The following is a 19,760-nucleotide window of genomic DNA, read 5'->3' as shown; positions in this document are numbered from 1 at the left end:
TAATATATTATTCATATTGATTTCTTTAATTAGGAGTTTGAATTGTTGGTTAAGCATGGTCGTCAAGTCATCCAAAATAGATTCATTCTTCAAGAAATGTACCCCTCAAATTTTAGAGGCCACTTCGTCCTCTCTTATTTCCCCTGATGTGCCTACTCAAGAACACGCTCCTAAAATTCCGAGACTTGAGGAGGTGCCAAGTCATGAAAGTACTCCTCAAATTCCAAGACTTGAGGTACCGGTTATATATGGTTATTGACGTCAAGTCTTGTAAAGGAAAATTCTTTTAAGTTGAAGTTAAAACTTGATGTTTTTTTGCCGGCCTTCATTTTGCATTTAGACATGGCTATTTATGATTCTCGATATGCTTATAATATATGTTGAATGTTTTTGAGTTACAAGCTTATTTTGCTTACTATTATCAATGTTTGTGAAAACTTATTTGAGTAATTTAGAATTATAGAATTAATGTATGTGATTTGTTATAAGTTTTTTTATTGACCCAAACTCCGCCCCCTTGTTATATAGAATCTTTGTAAGCTTGTAGCTTGTGTCTTAGATTTTAACATTATGGACAGATTCAACTGTCTTATGTAGAATTATTCAAAATTTTCAATTGAATGCTTAGGTTGGTTTGAAAATTATAGCTTTCTTCTTCCTCTGCCCTTTTCCCTTTCTTGCTTTCTTTTCTAATTAATTATTTTTGTGAAGAATGTTATAAAATGCGTATTATTTGCAAAGCCAGTGTGGCATCTGACAATTATGTAGTTTGTCATTGCAAGAGAATTCACAGCTTTCAAGTCTTCAAGAGCAAAGAACTGGAATGATAAATAATAATTACACTAAGAAGAGAAAACAAAAATTTTCAAAAGCAATAAAACTGAAAAACATTTTCTCTCATTGACCCTTCGAGAATGTTGTAGTTCAAAATCTCAAATCTTGAAGATAGTTCTGACAGCAGAATATATCAATGTGCCGACACTATAAAGCCAAAAATATTGGAATACTGATTATACCAAAAGTTTTAAAGTATCGTCCAGATTTTTTGTCAAAATTCGACAGATATCGTATTGTTTTAGTTGCTTTAGGAAAACATAATCACTTTAGGAGTCCTTATCCTACCTACATTAATATCGGTTCTTCCAGAATGCTCATAGTGAGCCACATCAGCAAATATTTTTAAAAAGTTCCCACTTAAAAAATAATTACTATGTTGTTTACCAAGTTAGCCTCATTATTAGTGTGCTTAGCAATTTATAAATTTTTTTTTTTAGTCTTTGTACATGTTTAAGAAATGAAAAACCAAATACACACCCATATTTGAATAGTACGTAAGGGGTAATTAAGTAATTAAAAACAAAAAAAAAAAAAGAAAAGAAACGTAAACCCAAGCCTTTTGGCCTCTCTCAAAAACTCTCTTTTTCTCAAAACCCACCTTGATAGTGAGCAGTGCCTCTATTCATCCAGATATTGAAAAGAAAGAGTCGAAAAAACCAAGAAATCCTGCTACAGATTTCAAGGTCTCCTCCATCTCCATTTCAAGTAATGTAATTTTGTTAGTTATAAAAAGGTTATCACAAGGGACCAACCGTAGAAAAGAGAGAGAGAGAGAGTGATCGGGTTCCTTCCTTTCTAATGGCGACTTCGAAGCTTCATGCACTCTAGAACCACCCTGCCCAGGGGCGGCTCAAGACAATTGGGGGCCCTAAGCAAAATTCGAATGGTCAATGAATACAATAAGTTTTTGGTTGGAGAAGGGCGAGAGAAACATTGGAGAAAAGCGAGGAAACAAAGGCTCTGTTTAGAACTAACGCAATTTCTAGTTTCCAATGTAAAACATTATTTAACCGTTAAAAGAGTGGGTTGAAAACAATAGTAGGCGAAATTATATTGGGGCCCTTGGTCTATGGGGCCCTAAGCAGCCGCATACTAGGATATAGGGTTGAGCCAGCCTTTACCGGCCCTAAAACCAGTTTGTTCCTTAACTTTGAAGACTTTTTTTTTTTTCCTTTTCTTTTAAAAATAGTTATTGTTGTTTCATTTCATTTGGTTCAGGTGTTGGTCTTTAGATCTTTCAACGTGCTTCTTTATATTGTTAAAATAGAATTTCATTTCAAAGGATATATTTTGTGATGAATTAATTGACGATATAGCCCTGCTTGAGTCTTGATTCATTTGTGTTATGCGCTATAGAATTTGAAAATGGGATTTGTTAAAATTTGTTAATCTTCTAGAGGTTTGTACTGAAATTAGGTATACCAAAAGAAAGACTTATACTGTTCGGAACATATTATTAGGATGTTGAAACTCTCTGATAATTTGCAACTCAAATGGTACGATAACACACATAGTCATCTTAACTGATGAAGAAATGAAATAATGATTAGATTATGTGATGTTAAATGGTAAGAGACATTACTTTACCAAAAAACAAAGGATGGTAAGAGACATTTGGGTGGAAAGGGATTAGAGTTTCCCAAGTTCAAGACCCACCGAAATAATAAATTTTAAGATTATGGGCACTTCATCATGACAATAGATCATAATTTCCTAATTTCATTTATTCTGTTTACTTTTGATTCTCTGATGTGATGTGAAGGGTTTGTGCATAATGGCTCCTCTGTGTGAAAATGACTTCTTTATAATTGCAGTTCATTTTTGGGCTCCAACTTTTAAATGGGGTATTAGCATAGCTAACATTGCTGACTTTGCAAAACCCCCAGAGAAACTATCATATCCTCAGGAAATAGGTATTCAGTTTTAAGATGTGAATTTACTCCATTATTCTCTGGTGGATGCATTGCATTCTCCTCAGCAAATGCCTCTACATTACTGATATAGCAAATATTTTATGTTACCCAGCTGTTACATGCACTAGAGTTATCTGGTCGCATTATAGCACAGTTATTACACCAGTAAGTTGGTTTCTTTCATATTTGGCATGGGTTTATGAAGAAACTGAGTTCTATAATTGAATCCAAATAATTTCAGCCAAGTTTTTAGATATTTAGCTAAGTCGGTTTAATATTTTGTCCAAATTTTGAATTAGGGATTCATTTCATATTATTTCAACCATTTATTTGATGTTCTTATTTATTTTTCACATACCCCTTTTTATTTTTCTTCTCCCCTTTCTTTATATTATTTAATTTAGATTCATTGCATCAAGCTTAAGTGCTACTAAATATGAACAAACGAAAGGCACAGAAAGAGAGAGAGGTATATTAGCCGCTACCTGAAATGGGTGGATCAATATCCTCTCAAGAAAACCGGGTTTTGCTAACATCAACATTCTTGCATCGATCATGCGTAAAATAGCGGTCGGGTTTGTCATTTCATTCGTATTTCAATGAAATTGCAAAAGTTTATCTATAAAAAAAACTAATCTGCTCACGTGATGTTTGTGAAAATGGATTTAGGTGAGAAAATTATGGAAATAAAATAAAATAGACTTTGATTATGGATATAGAAAATCCGTTTGAGCAAATCATATCTCCATTAAAAGAGTTAGTCTCGATTTTTTATCCCTAATAACGACTCTTCATCTCTGAACGAGCGTTATTAGTGCGTGGAATCGATTAAGAACCCCATCTCTGGGTGAACTTACTCGGTTCCTAATCGTTATAATTATCGAAACACCCTCCCTAACGGATATAATCCTCACTCGGGTAGAGTTTCTGCTTTGAGATCACAAAACTAAAGTGTTATTCTAAAACTGAATTAAAAATATTTTAATTAAAAACTGGAAATTAAATTCTTCATTACACTACGAAAGCAGTAAACTACTCTACTCCTACTGATGGAATGCTAACCATTCCATCAGAAAACTAAAACTAGAACCTTCTATTTATAGTTTTTCTAACGGTCTAGATTCAATCCATCTAATCTAAATCTAACGGTTACAAATAAAATATAATATCCTAGGGAATATTCTAGAAATATTATCTAGAATAGTAATGGGCTTGGACTAAATAGTAACAGGCTTTGGCTTTATCTTCATATTCCAAACTATACGACCATTTTTTGGAAGCTAGATACCGTTACGTAGAGTTTTCTGCGTTGTTTATTTTAGCTGGTCAAATGCTTGAATCAAAGTTAGGAGATAGAAGATATCACCATTTGAAATTTTCTCCTGACTTTTGGGTTGATTTAGGTCAGTTTGACCAAAATCTCTTTTTTAGCTGGCATAGGGACTCAAGTTTGGATTCTTCAACTTGTTTCATCATCCTCTGAGTCCATGAGCTTTGCTAGCAGTTTGGAGCTTTAAATGAGCTGATACTGAAGATTTCAAGTCCAAGCTTTATTTAGCTATATTTCATGCTAAAATGCAGGTTCTATGTGTATTTTATCGTTGTCTGTTGAAACCTGTGAAAACATGAAAATACAATTAATTTACATTTATTAAACATAATTAACCCAAATGTAATGTCTCTACGGGTTTAAAACACAATTTTAGGTACTTATCAACCACCCCAAACAGCACTTTGCTTGTCCTCAAGCAAAGAAGAGACATTAAAACAGATAAGTAGCCAAAAATGTGTAGTCCTAAGTTAATTCTCATTTCACAGAGTGCGATTGCATTGACTATATGCAACAAGGCCTTAAACCACTAGGAATTCCCTAGTGGACGAGTTTTAGCCTCGTGAGAGTTTTCCAGAGAAGATACCCACAAACTTCACCTATACTACAACGACTCAGTAACAAAGGCTTGTTCCCTAAATATGATATAAGATATCTATACATCTCACTAGCGGGGAACACAGATTAATTCCTTTGAAACCTACATTAATAAATGTACAATAATCAAAACATCTACATATGAATATGCATGCATTGAACTTTACAATGGAATATACAAACAGGGCCGTTTTTGGATCCTTCGGAGAGCGTCCTTAAGTAGGTTCTCACAGGTATGTGTCGAAACACAAATTCTCTCATACTTTTCACTCAAGTTTTGCTTACTCCAGTGTGCAGTGGGCACACGTTTCCTCACATTCTCAATGACATCCAAGGAAGCCGAGGTCGATCAATCACGTCTACCACTTACTATAATACTAACCTATCCTAATTGAGTTAGAGGACTTTTATTATGTATTATAGGGCTTAGGAAGTGGTTTAGAAGGAATGGAAGGGATAACAAAACAATGAGTTAGAGAAAATATGGTCTTCAAATAATTACTGGAGAAAACCTAGTGTTCTTCTGTTTCAAAATTGTTCCATACTTCACCCTTTTTGGCTTTTCTACTCCATTTGATTTTATTTTTGGAGTTTATAATTTATTTTTATTTCATGGAATTTACTTTTTCTTGGTTTTGACACAGCTAACTGGATTCATCAATCGGCGCCAATTGATAGAACGAATTTTTGTATTTGTATAGGTCTTTCTCTTTTCGTTTATGCTTTTCATCATATTTCTCAAACTCATCAAATATGGATATGGGTAAGGAAATAATGGTTGAAAAATGAAATGACTAATATAGAGGCTCAACGGGGAAAACGTGCTAGGGGAAATTTATTTATTTATTTTTTTGGGTTTGTATATTTTTTATTTGGTTATATCGATCCAAAGAATGCCTAAATTCTCGCCTAGGATATGGTATAGTGATCAAGTAAGTGGACGTATGATTTCTTTCTACTCGGAATTGCTTCATCCTTGGGTTATTACTCAGATACACTTATGTTGAGGTATTTTGGCTAGATTCTCACTGGATTTGGAAATTAAGTATTATAGCTGTAGGCCCCAGAAACTTACTGCTATGTACACTCATTGACACTCATTGCATGAATATTCATGAAATTAAAAGATGTAAAAATTATTGCATACGTATTAATATAAATTTCTAAGAACCAATCCTAATTCTAATGCTAATATGAGATTTCTAAACACTTTTCATCACATAAAAGGAAACAAAACCTTTATTACTAAATAAGAAACTATATATATATATATATATATATATATATATATATATATATATATATATATATATATATATATATAATAAAATATAATGTGAAAAATAAATAATATAAGAAAGAAAAATAAATAAAAGTACTTAATTTTTGCAAAATGTTTCTTTTCCACCCCCTAAATAGATGGACGCTTTGTCCTCAAAGTATCAAGAGAGATAAGGAAAGAAATTACGTGAGAAACATGAGCAAAAATTTGGTTGAAAAAATTACAGCATGCAACAAGAAAATTGAAAATAGCAAGCAATAAAAAAAATACACACACACATACATAGACATAATAATTTAGATCGTTTATAGTCAAATTCCTAAGACTTTTATCAAGCATAAGGTCGGGTTTGTCTGTAAAATAACGGTGCCATTGAAGGTGATTGTGGCCACTTGCTGAAGCCTACGAAGGTGATTGTACGGTTTTTCATGATCCAAACCATGATATACAGGTAACAAATTAAACTAAAAATGTTGGGTGGAATTCGAAAATCACCTACAATATCCTCGAGTTTTGATGTAGGAAGAAGGTCCTTCTTGTAATCGCAATCTTGCTCGAGAGGTCGACTTACTTGAAGAACGATGTGACCTAGCAGCCATTCGAGTGGCATCATACCACCAAACTCTGAGGAAGACATACAACAAGCGAGTAAACCCTCGAAGCTTCCAACCTGGGGACCTCATCTTGAAAAAGACTAAGCAGGATGACTCGAAACTGGCACCAACATGGGAAGGCCCTTACATAGTTGAACGAATCGTTGGCTGATAAGCACCCAAAACTGTACTATAAAATCCCATAAAGACATAACATTCCGGTTAATTTTGTGCTTAATAATCATGAAATAATCGCATTTTCATACTTTTGCAGGTTTGAGCAACTAATATACAAATGATGATAAAACCAGCATATAAGCACGGAATAGGGAGTATACATAAGCTTTCCGATTAAGCTCATGTGAAGCCCAACAAATCCGGAAAAAAGCCCAAAGACTCAAACAGTATAGAATTCAGTCAGAAATGGGATTACGTGCACGGAAGCATCAAACTGTCGAAGCTCATATCTCTTGAACCAAGACTCCGAATGCGATAATTGAGCTGCCCAGACGATCAGTGCGATGAACTCTACACATAGGCGGGAAGTTATAAAAATACCAAAAGACCGGATTGCCATTGGACACTACACATGGACCCACTAGGCGGGCCCATAAGATTTGATGAGTCCTCATGAAAGTCAAGACAAATGTGCAAATAATTGGTGCAAATTTGACACCTTGCATGAAATTAATGAAGTGGTTGGATTTAGGTGATGATTATCTAAAAAAGGAGAGGTGTCAAATGGGGGTTAGTTTTGGATAAGAGAAAAGTAAATGAGGGGGAGTGTTTCACGTGGGAAAAGGAAAAAAAACTCTCTTATGTAAAGGGGGGCTGATTTTGGGAGTGGGCTAGCATTTACTTCTTTGACTTTTATTTCTTTTAGATGCCTTGTCTTTACTTTTTGTTTTTTTTTTTAGCTTTTGTTGTTTTTAGAGAAAAGCTTGTAACACTTTAATGGTGGACAACACTTCTAGTTCTAAATAAAAACTTCTATTTTCCTTAGATAATTAGTTTGTTTTGTATTAATTTCTTATTTCTGTCTCTTTTTACTTATCTATCTTGTAACTTTCATTTTAGCCCATGATCATGAGCTAGACTCTCCCTTTGTGGAGGGTTAATGATGCTCATGTGAGGAATAACCCTTTTAATTTAATTATAGTAGTTGTTTAGAACCATAAGTTAGACTCTACATCCTACCCCAAAATGGTAGTTGGTGTGGAGTTTAGTTAGTAACTAAGGTGATGACTTAGAGATAAGTCATTGTTTTAGTTTCTCATGCTAGCAACATAATCTTAGAGATGAGTCATGTTGTTAGAGATCAAAATATAATCTTATTTAAAATTTGTCTAGGAATTTTAAGAAAGATTAATATGCAATAACTAGAGTAAAGCAAGAAGGGTGTTTCAAAACATTAGTGGATTTACTCCCTCCACACTTTTATAAATCGATTTTCATTTTATTGTAGTTCGCATGTTAAGTAAACTTAAAAATCTAGAAGGAACCCAAGTAGTTTAGTATAACCAACCATGTTTGTCATAAAGTAAAATAAAAACTTACTCACTATGTTTCCTAACTTAGAGCATTAGAAATTTGTATGATGTCATAGAATTTAGATTGGTTCGAAACCCTTACTTAAACTATATGCACGAATACGTGAGTAAGGATTTGAAATCTACACTGAAACGAGTTATTCGTATCTTTAGACCGTAGAAGTGTAGAGATCAAATGGCGTCACGGCCATTCTAAAGATCCAAGGACCTGTGCTTGCAAACTGGAATTGCTCCGGGGAAAACCCCACTCTCATCCTTTCATTTATTTCTTTTTCTTGTGTTTTCTTTATTTTTTTTTTAAATCTCCCCCGTTTTGCTACTGATCCGCATACTGCTTTTGGTTGCACTTACAGGTTCCAAATGCTAGGACATGGATACTCGGCTACAACAAACACTAAGCTTACTATGAAAATTTTGGCCTGCTGTGCACGTTTCTTTTCTTTAGCGGACTTACGGGACGCTAACATGTTTCAAATTTTAATAGACTATTGTATGATTCACATGTATGCAGTTATGCCGTAGCATAGATTATTATTTGCGTATTAGGTTAGAAATATGCATGAATCATGTAAATACGCCTGTGAATATCAATATACGATTAAGTGGCTATGAATTGCATCTAAATATATATGTACATGTCCATGGTTCAGTTTTATATGACTGATCTTCTTTATATTTACTGACTGCAAAATCTCTTTATGATAACCCTCAAAATATAATTTGGAGTCCGCACAGGAAGTGGCTACGTGTGCTAAAGGAGTCGCAGTCGACTGGGCCACCTTGACAAGGCATACTTGTCTTTAGTTTCTGTCTTAAAAGGATAAGAATCCTTATAATGCTCCACTTTTGACTTTAATAAAAGCAAAAGGTAAAATGTCCCATTCAAGGGTCCCATCTAGACAAAAGCATTGCAAATCCAGCTGTAAGGATAAGAATTCAAGCAAAATAATGCTGATTCTGTTACTGGTCCTTATCATGGGCCATAATGTCAGTCATTATGTTCAGGAGTACCAAGTTGAGTGCGTAGATTCTCAGCAACTTGGATAAGGATATCATTGTCCACATCTTCTGGTTCTGTGTCAGAGGAAAGGTATCCGAGATGATTAAGAAACTAATAAGGTCCTTCTTCATTAATAAGCTTGAAAATTTCCATAGCTTTTGGGCTAAGAGCCAAAGAACTGGTTCTACTGAATTGTTCATAAAATCTGGTTCTATTAGAATTGTCCAGAGATTCTGTAAGGATTAAAAATCTATCAGATTCAGACAAAAGAGTGAACTTTGGATTCTTTTGTATAGAATTATATCTGATAAACCACTTAATCTGGTGAAGACCAATAGCACGCAATTTACGCCATTTCTCTAACTCGTCTTATCTTTGTAATGGTATGAAATTTCTCCTTAGATTCCGAAAGAGAAAGAGCTCTTGATATATCAAAAGGTCTCTGCTTGTGAATTCGGACCATAAATACTGAAGGATAAGTTTCATATTCTGTGTATTCAGGACAGGCTGTGATAAATTCACAGTAAATAGTTCCATGCCATTTCAGCATAGTATTCTCTATGGCTTGGACCAAAGGAAAGGCCAGTAATGTTCTGTCATTCTTTCCAGCTTCTAAAGAAACCTCTGTACTGATGGTGATGGATTTAACAAATCCCATCTCTAATAACTCATCAATTAAATACATATCTCCAAGACGAAAATATTGCCAAAATGTGGCTGGGAGGAGGATATGAAGATTTGGGTGCATACTGTGGGTTCCTTCAGTGATATGGGCAATACCTTTAATAAGTCAAGGACAAGTTCCCAAAACAATTGAATTCCAATTAAGAATCCACTTTTGAAAATGTGAAGGAGGGAGGTTTTGAATTACTTCTGGCAAAGGTGATGGAAAAGATATTTTGGCTTTATTCCAAAAGGATTCTGAAAAGTCTTTGGAGAGAGTACTCCAAGACACACAATCAAGGGATCTATTTGACTTAGCGGTTTTATTTTTGAAGTCAGACCAGGGCTTGATTGAATTCTGATTTATCTTGCTAAAATATTTAGCAGTAATTTTGAGGACCTGGAGAAGATTCCTCTTATTATTCTGATCAAAAGAATTGATAACATTGTCCAAAATGGACTTTTGAAAGTTATGAAGCTTCTGATGTGTAAAGAACTTATGCATGTTATCATGGACATAAGGTAACTCTAGATCATCAAGTCATACTTTTCTTTTAGTAGTACTGTTAGACTTTCTAGAAGGATTTTGCGAAGAACTCGCAATAGTGCTGAAATAATCAGACTCCAAGGTTTTACCCTTGTTGATGCTGTAAGATATACCAACAGACTCCTGAGAATAATCCCAGTTAGGATTCAACATCGCCAGATTATCGTAAGGATTCGAGGAGGCCATTGAGGTCGCCTGGTGTGTCTTTGTCCATATAATGGATTCTCCAATGAACCAAATTGGAGCATTCTGGATTCTGTAAAAGACATTAAATTATGTCTTAGATGCACATGATATAACCCCGGAGAAATATTCTTTAAATAATGAGGAGTATGTTGTTTCTAAAATATTTGGATACTCATAGAACATAAATGCGCGGACTTAATTTCCGCAGTCTTGGATCTTCATGTCCCGCAAAGAGGAAGAGATAAATTCGAAGACCAAAGGGTGATCCTCAAAGTTAGTGTAAATACCATAATTATCAATTTTATTAATAGGCATAATGGTATTTAAGAAAGGGGTTCCCAGTATAACCTGCTGGGTAAGATCCTTTATTAATAAAAAGGATAGATGTATATTAACCTTATTCTTACTAATAACAACCTTAGTAAGTTTATGCTGAATTGCTATTTTACTGCCATTAGCACTAGTCATAGTTTGAGTAGTAGCTTCAAAATATTTTTGAGGAATTAATCTTTCTTGGATCCAATTCATATCTGCACCACTATCAACTAAAGCAATATAATCAGTAAGAATATATTCTTTGTTAATAATCAAAGTTATAAAAATATTCCATTTCCTAGAGAATGTAGAGGAAATAAAGTTGAAGTGTTGGAAGTTATTGTCAGACTTTTCTATAATAACCTCCTTAGATTGGTGTTTCTCAATTTGAAGCACTCTCTGTTTTAATTGAAGAATCTGCCCATTGAGATTCTGGACCTCTTTATCCAGGTCCTGATAAGAAGATTTTGCAGGTCTAGGTTTATTGCTTCCTAGGCGATCAAAGACTTGTTTCAGATTGTATCCTCAGAAGGATCAACAACATTATCCTTTACTGCTTTAAAGCAAGTTTTAATTAACTTTAGCTTAGTGTCTGGGTTAGTAATGGAATCTATAAGATTCAGAACAGACTGCTGATCATTGGTTAAAACATTAATAGTCAAACCATTCATTTGTAAGATAGCTTCCATGCTATCACATTTTGATTGCAACATGTTACACTGACATGGTGCTTCATCACCTGAAGAACTAGAATAAAGATCCTCTTATTCATTATCTGTTTCAGAAGAACTGGTGTTAAGTAAGATCTTACTTAACTGTAATCTAAGATCTTCATCAATCTCTAAATTATTAAGTTTCTATTTGGTCTGACACCTGTTGGCATAATGACCAATCTTTCCACATTTTAAACAAGTAACATTAATTTTGTTATGTGGATTTTTATAAAATTCTGTATTAGGTTTCCAATTTTTGTTAAAATCCTTTTTATTTTTTCGAGAGTATTTTCTCTTGTAGGGTTTCTGGGCTTTGTGAGAAGAAATTTTCTTTTTCCTCTCAGGAGGAATATCATAAGCAAATTGCTCACAAAATTATCCTAATTCTTTCCTTCCAGAAAGATTTTGTTTTTTAAGCTGATGTTGTAGCTTAAGATCATTACAAAGGCTAACACCTTCCTGAATGACTTGATTAATGAGACTCCCATATGTGTGAGACTCATAAGAAATATTAGATCCTCCATTTAAATCTCTAAGCTTTTTCCTAACCTTTTCTGCAAAGAAGTTAGGGAGACCATCAATAAACTTAGATTTCCAATGCTCACTATTAGCATCATGTAATTGAAGCACTTAATTTGGCTAAGAAGACATCCTTATACCATCTAAAATGAGATAAGGTAGGACATCTAAGATTCTGGAGCATCTCTCTATTCTTTTCAGCTGACAGGCCATCAGGTCCAATAAAATGATGGACAATAGAAAGACATAAAGTATAAACCACATCAAATATAGATATATCCTGGTTTGCTTCTGAATTAAACTCCAATTTGGTAGAGTTAAAGATTTCAAATCTTTGCTCATTAGTGAGAACATTATCCCACCAACCTTTGAGAATACCAACAATTCAAAACCATGGGTAATAAATCTACAGACATCCGCATTTGTATAACCATGGGCTTTGCAAACACTCGCTTACATGAGCATCTCCTATAAAGTGTGATAAATCTGATAGTCAGATTTAGCATCAATATTCCATGTATAAATAGTTTTAGCCTGATAAGACGTTTGGTCATTAAAATAGGCTTCTTCATACAGAATGTCTTGGGGAGTAGGTCGAGGATAATAATTACTACTATGGCCTACATGACCCATCTTATGAGTATTTTTCTCATAAGTGACCTTGTTAATATTGGGTGAAACAAAATTTGTTTCGATATCCAAAATCTCATTTGATTAATATCATCCCTCGAATTAGATTCCCGAGATAGAATGTTAAGATTCAATTTACTTAATTGAGTATATAATTTCTCAATAAAATCATTTTTGGATGACGATTGATGCAACTTGAAGTTTGGAATATCCAAAGGAGGCTGAATAGATGGTCTAATATGACCAGCAGAAATATGCTGTTTTAAAGAAATATTCTTTAAAGGTTCTTTATCCTTATTTTTACTAGGATCTATCATAGGGATATGTTTAAGGATACTTTCAGCATTATTCTCAATTCTAATTAATTGAGCTCCAATAGTCTGTAAACACAAATTCGTATAATTATTTTGTTTACAGATTTTATTAATATCTTCAATACGAACAGATTTGTGCGTATCTTCTTGGGGTTTGATATAAGCTGCAGTTTCCAGACTGTCTTTCAGCTTTAAAGGTGTTGTAGGAGAATGAACGGCTGTCATCTCCTTTTCATCAACAGTTGTCCATTTCTTTTGATGAAATTCTATAACACCAATATAATTATCAACAGGAGCAAAATTACATTTCTTAATAGTAATGTTCTCCTTATTAGTAGCAACAGGTTGAGAAATAATCTCTTCCTGTACTTAAGTAAGACTTACCTCTTTATTAGGTAAATTAATATCCTTATTAATTAAGGTATTATTATTATTATTATTATTATTATTATTATTATTATTATTAGATAGCTCACTATTTAATTTGGCCTTAAGCCTAGCCTCTTGTTTGGCTATTAAATAGTCAGTCATCTCTTTTCTCAGAGCTGCACGTTCAACTCTGCCATTCAGGATTTTATGATCCTGATACTCAAGACAAAACCATTATGCAAGAGTAGTTTGATTCCTTTGATGATAATCATAATAATCATTATAAGGTCGAATCATAGGTTTCAATTATGTAGGAGTAAAATATTTACTCAACTCTTCATATTTTAATTTATAAAATTGATAAGTTTCATAAGGTGTATAATCCATTATAAAACAAAATCCATTTCTGACGCTGTGTGAGATTCCCTAGCTTTCTGTGTATAAATACCATGTGGTATTTGTTGATTAGAGATACGAATCTCTTCTACAGATTGATTATACTGAGATATGGATTCAATATCTGAAACTGAATGCCTAGAAGATTGTGGTATGGAGATCTTATAGGAGGATCTTGAAGACAAACTTCTATTAACAAAAGGTTTCTTAAAGTTCAATATAACTTCACTTTCTGTTGATTGAATTATTTGATCTAAATCATTATTAATGATTGGCTGTGGTTGAACAGCATTTCTGCAGATCCATGAATCTGGAAATTGAATCTCACTCCAAGGAATCATCCTGGGTGTTGCTACACTAGAAGTTAAAAGATTTGTGTCAATTAACACAGTCTTACCTGGTGTAGTTTTATGTCGTGCATTTGGTGTTAGAGTTTGTAACACCTTATAATGAATTATGTAAGTGATTCCAATCACCTCAGATCCAGGTAAAAAGTTATAACCTTTAGCCTGAATTTGTAATGATAAATAATCATAAAGATTTCTATCCGATAAAGATAAACTTAAATTAGGATAGACATCAAAATAGACTGGTCCATGACAAAGACTAGTCTCTACAGCTCCCATGAGGGACGGTAAATAGTCGAGACATCTAGCATCTCTGAGAGTTGCTTGAATATAAGCATTCATACCCAAAAGGGTCAAAGGTCTGAAAGCAACCTATATTAATCCTATATGAATAAATTTATAATTTTTCACAAAAGGATATAAATCCTGAGGACATAAAAGATGCAAATTATTACTCATGGAATGTAAACTAATAGTTTGTTCCATAGTTTTTACTGCAATTTTGCTGGTCAATTTTTCCATCCAGCTACCATATTTATATATGGTCTTGGGATCCATATTAGGAATCGTCCATTTATTCATTTTGTCTTGTGTGTCGAGATCATACTCGATTAATTCTGTGTTCTTAATTGAACTCAGATCATCATTATTTGATGACTGTGCCATGGGTGTTGAGGTGTTAGTGCAAAACAGGTAGAGTATAATGAATTATAACTATACCAAACAGTAATAAAACTATTCATGATGCAATTGTTGATACATCGTCTTCTTCTCCAAATATTATAAACAGTACAATCACAATCAAGTCTTTAATGTTTATATTAAGTAAAACCACGTCTGTCAACGCCTTACGGGTGCAAACGGCCTAAATGCATATCCTGCTAAACGGCACTGCATAATCCCTATGCGACTTGGGTGATGTCCCAAAGTTACCAATATAAACGCAAAGAAACAATAATGACCTATTGCTTATGCAAATAGTCTTATATCAACAAGAATGAAATTAAGTGATCCTAACTTCATCTCTAATAAGATACTATTCATAATACTGGAAAGGAAGAGTCAACAGTATTTTAGGATCCAAGCGGACATTCTTGTGGTCGGAAAACCAAACCTTTTAGCAAGTAGTCTTTAAGAGTAACCCTCACGCCTTTTTCCTTAATCATACTAATATCTCTTATTTACATCGTTTTAGGAAATAAAACAATTAAATATAATTGTAAGACATTTCCTCACCGTTATGCACTAACCTCAGGTGTTAATATAAACAATTAAGTTGCATGTTTAGCATATATATAAATATAGATGGAATATAATTGCATGTTGGCATATTTAACTTTTGGGGTATACATAGTAATTAGGGTGTGTTTTGGTATTTTGGCCATAACTTTGCCTACGGTTCTCTGAATCACGCGTGTGAGTTCAATTTGGAAAGATCTCGATGGTGCGCACGCTGTCACTACTGAGCTACGCTTGGTGAAGGTTATTTTTTATGTCAAAATCCACTATTTTCCCCTCCAAAATCATCATTTTAGAAAATTGTATTGTTTAATAAGTCGATTTTGTCATGAAAAATGAGAACATTCCAACGATGGTTAAAATTTAAGTTGGATAAGTTGTTTCTAAACCCTCTGAGGTGAAACTGCTCTCTATATGACAATCGCAATCTCAATGAGTATTACAAGAGACAAACACCGACAGCGGCACCATTGATCTATCTGTAAAAGAGAGGTCGGGTTTGTCATTTTGTTCACATTTTAATGAAATTGCAAAAGCTTATCCATAAACAAAACTAATCTGATCACGTGATGTTTGTGAAAATAGATTTAGGTGAGAAAATTATAGAAATAAAATAAAATAGACTTTGATTATGGAGATAGAAAATCCGTTTGAGCAAATCATATCTTCGTTAAAAGAGTTAGTCTAGATTTTTTATCCCTAATAACGGCTCTTCATCTCTGAATGAGCATTATTAGCGCATGGAATTGATTCATAACCCCATCTCTAGGTGAACTTACTCAGTTCCTAATCGTAATAATTATCGAAACACCCTCCCTAACGGATATAATCCTCACTCGGGCAGAGTTTCTGCTCTGAGATCACAAAACTAAAGTATTATTCTAAAATTGAATTAAAAATATTTTAATTAAAAACTGGAAATTAAATTCTTCATTACACTAGGAAAGCAGTAAACTACTCTACTCCTACTGATGGAATGCTAACCATTCCATCAGAAAACTAAAACTAGAACCTTCTATTTATAGTTTTTCTGACGGTCTAGATTCAATCCACCTAATCTAAATCTAACGGTTACAAATAAAATATAATATCCCAGAGAATATTCTAAAAATATTCTAGGGAATATTTTAGAGAATATTCTAGGAATATTATCTAGAATAGTAATGGGCTTGAACTAAATAGTAACATGCTTTGGCTTTATCTTCATATTCCAAACTATACGACCATTTTTTGAAAGCTAGATATCGTTACGTAGAGTTTTCTGCGCTGATCATTTTAGCTGGTCAAATGCTTGAATCAGAATTAGGAGACGGAAGATATCACCATTTGAAGTTTTCTCTTGACTTTTGGGCTGATTTAGGTCAGTTTGACCAAAATATCTTTTTTAGCTGGCTTAGGAACTCAAGTTTGGATTCTTCAACTTCTTTCATCGTTCTCTGAGTCCACAAGCTTTGCTGGCAGTTTGGAGCTTTAAATGAGCTGATACTGAAGACTTCAAGTCCAAGCTTTATTCGGCTGTATTTCGTGCTAAAATGCAGGTTATGTGTGTATTTTATCGTTGAATCTGTGAAAACATGAAAATATAATTAATTTACATTTATTAAACACATAATTGACCCAAATGTAATGTCTCTACAGGGTTTAAAACACAGTTTTGGGTACTTTTCACTATTAATCCATCTTGACCAAGTAGTAAGAGCCTTTGCGTACGCTTTCATAACTTTCAGTCTCGGGTAGACATGTTGACCTTCTTGGTAATAATTTTCTCTATAAAACCGAATTAAACAACGAACATTAGTGTTCCTGAGGAAAACTTTTATAGTTTTCTAATCTGTGGTATTATCACATATGTAATTTCCAGATCCTTCGTCCTTTTAGGAGTGCAACATTGGGAAGGGGTGCTTTAGACATATTACGCACTTAACAAGTTTAGGAAAAAAAAGGGATAAAAATATGCAACATGGGGAACCTACAGCATTAGAAGTCACTTCTAAACTATCAGAAATATGGAGCTCACCCTTTAGATGTTTTCTCATGAGTCCACCAATGGCATGTATTGAAGACTATAATCTCTGCGTCATGATACATTGGTGTCGTCCGGTCCATCAAATCTAATATAAGAGTCTCCGTTAATCACTTCTTATTTAGTTATTTGTGCACCGAAACACCAATTATATAATGAACGTCTCTTCTTCAATATGTTTTTTTTTTCTATTTTTGATTAATCGACTATTTTGAGACACCTCATCTTATTGCTGTTTGAACTCAAATAAATAGATATAGTACTTGATTTATCAAGGTGCATGTGGGGTGGTTGCTTGACATAGGCAAACATAGAAATTGAAATCAATTTTTTCCCCCTAATAGTGGGTGGGATTAGGTTATTTAATTTTTGTAGATAGCGCCCATAAACCTAAATACGGCTGATGTTTATGGTATGCAACGCATAATGACTTCGGCTTTTCTTCCAACAAAAGATGTCATTCTTAATTTTGTTACGTTGCTTGCATGTTTTTTATAATCATTTGGTGCCTCTTTTTTTTTCTTTTTTATCATTATTATGAGAAAACAAAAACTAGGCTACTTCAGGTTTCTTTATAATCACTAACATAAGATCACGAGTACTTTCAATATTTGCTTAAGTAATCAGTGTAGCACTATCACTAACTTTTCCATGTATATTTTCATGGAAGACACAACATACTTTAAAATTCATCGGGCAAGCGTTGGAGATCGAATTGTGGCAAATATCCAGGTATGTCTATAGCTAAACTCAAATTTGAGAAGTGAATATCTTACAAACTTCTAAATTATTTCATAGATGAATAGATGTATTGATTGTTGTATACCCTTCTTTTCAAATTGCTTTGGCTATTTCACTATTAGCAGTTGCATTTAAGACTTCCAAGTGCTTATTGTTACATGATCATATTCTTTTCACTAAACCAAACTCTCTAACTTGCGTATCTAACATTGCACACATCTTTGGTTGGGTTCAAATAATTCTCTTCATATCAGGATTCCATCTTCAGCATGTAGTCAAGCGTTGTGGATTAGTGGAACTTTATTTTCGTTGTAACCATGAGTATTGTATCTTACTCATATCAAAATTTATAAATATTTTGTTAGCTTTTATTCAATGAGTTATAGTGTTGATGCCTTCCACGGACGTAAGCTCCAACTACTAAATAGGTTTTCTTAAAGTAATTCACAACTCACCAACACAACACAAGTTAACTAGACATACATTCAATACACACATTTTTCTTTTTAGAGTCTTTCCATTTTTTATTTTTTATTTTTTATGCAGTCAATTATTTTCCGTTGTATGCAGAAATTTATGTAGATTGCTTCACTGTCTTAAGTTTTGTATTTATTATATGTTATAGGGATATAGATCATCTAATCATGAATGGTAAACTTAACTGATAGAACCACATTATGATGTTTACTAAATTATGTGCTTTTGCTATTGATACTATTTCAATAAGTTTAAATAAATGTCATGAAAATGTCTTGGGTTCTCTACAAAATATTTGTAAATGGTATGTGTTAAATATGTTGTTCAAGTCATTCAAATAATGTTTACCATTGGGTAATTGTTAAGCCTAAGGAGTAGCTTTGTCAAACAGTGGACGTACCTGACTGCCCTGCCGAAGCAAGGAAACAATATATATAAAAGATGAATTTCCCCACCACATGATACGGTAAAAACTATCACTGATGGTTGTTGTTGCATCTAATTGTGTAGGTATCAGTATTGGGATGAGAGATGCATTGGAAAGTGCAGGGCGTAGGTAAAACTTTTGCAATCTTACTAATTCCATGACAGAGATATGGGCCATACGCTTGAGGTGACACATGTTATCAGTAAGGAGAATTGGTCATAGAAACTTATTAAGAGAGTGTAAATTGCTAACGGGTGGTTTTAAGGAAGTTGATATTTGTTATAGGGGTCAACAAGCAAACAAGGCAGCTCATTTGCTAACGTTTGTTCGCTGTGGTTGACAAGCAAGTATGGTTGTTCTCTCAACTATGTTTCAATGCAAGTTTTGTAATTTTGATTTTGTGAAATATTAGATGTCTTGCTTCATTTTGTAATTCCATTGCGTCAGATTTTATCTTGGTAGGTTTATAACATGATCCAACAGAATAAAATAGAAAATGTTACCACCTGTTCATCATACAAAAATGCATGGGCTTATGTATTAAGCACGTAAAAAGTGACTCTCTTCTAATGAAAAGATGCATTTGGCCCCACTTTCTGTTTGAAATTCTGAATAATTCGAAGTGTCAAACAACGATAAATTGTTATAGCGTGTTCATTATACAAATGTGTTTTTGCAGTAATTTCATCAACTAAAATACTTTAGCCTAAAAATTAACAGCCCAGACATACTAAGTTTTAAAATAGCAGGCC

This window comes from Coptis chinensis, chromosome 6, assembly GCF_015680905.1.
Source record: "Coptis chinensis isolate HL-2020 chromosome 6, ASM1568090v1, whole genome shotgun sequence".
Lineage (NCBI taxonomy): Eukaryota > Viridiplantae > Streptophyta > Magnoliopsida > Ranunculales > Ranunculaceae > Coptis > Coptis chinensis.
Note: the sequence above shows the minus strand (reverse complement) of the source record.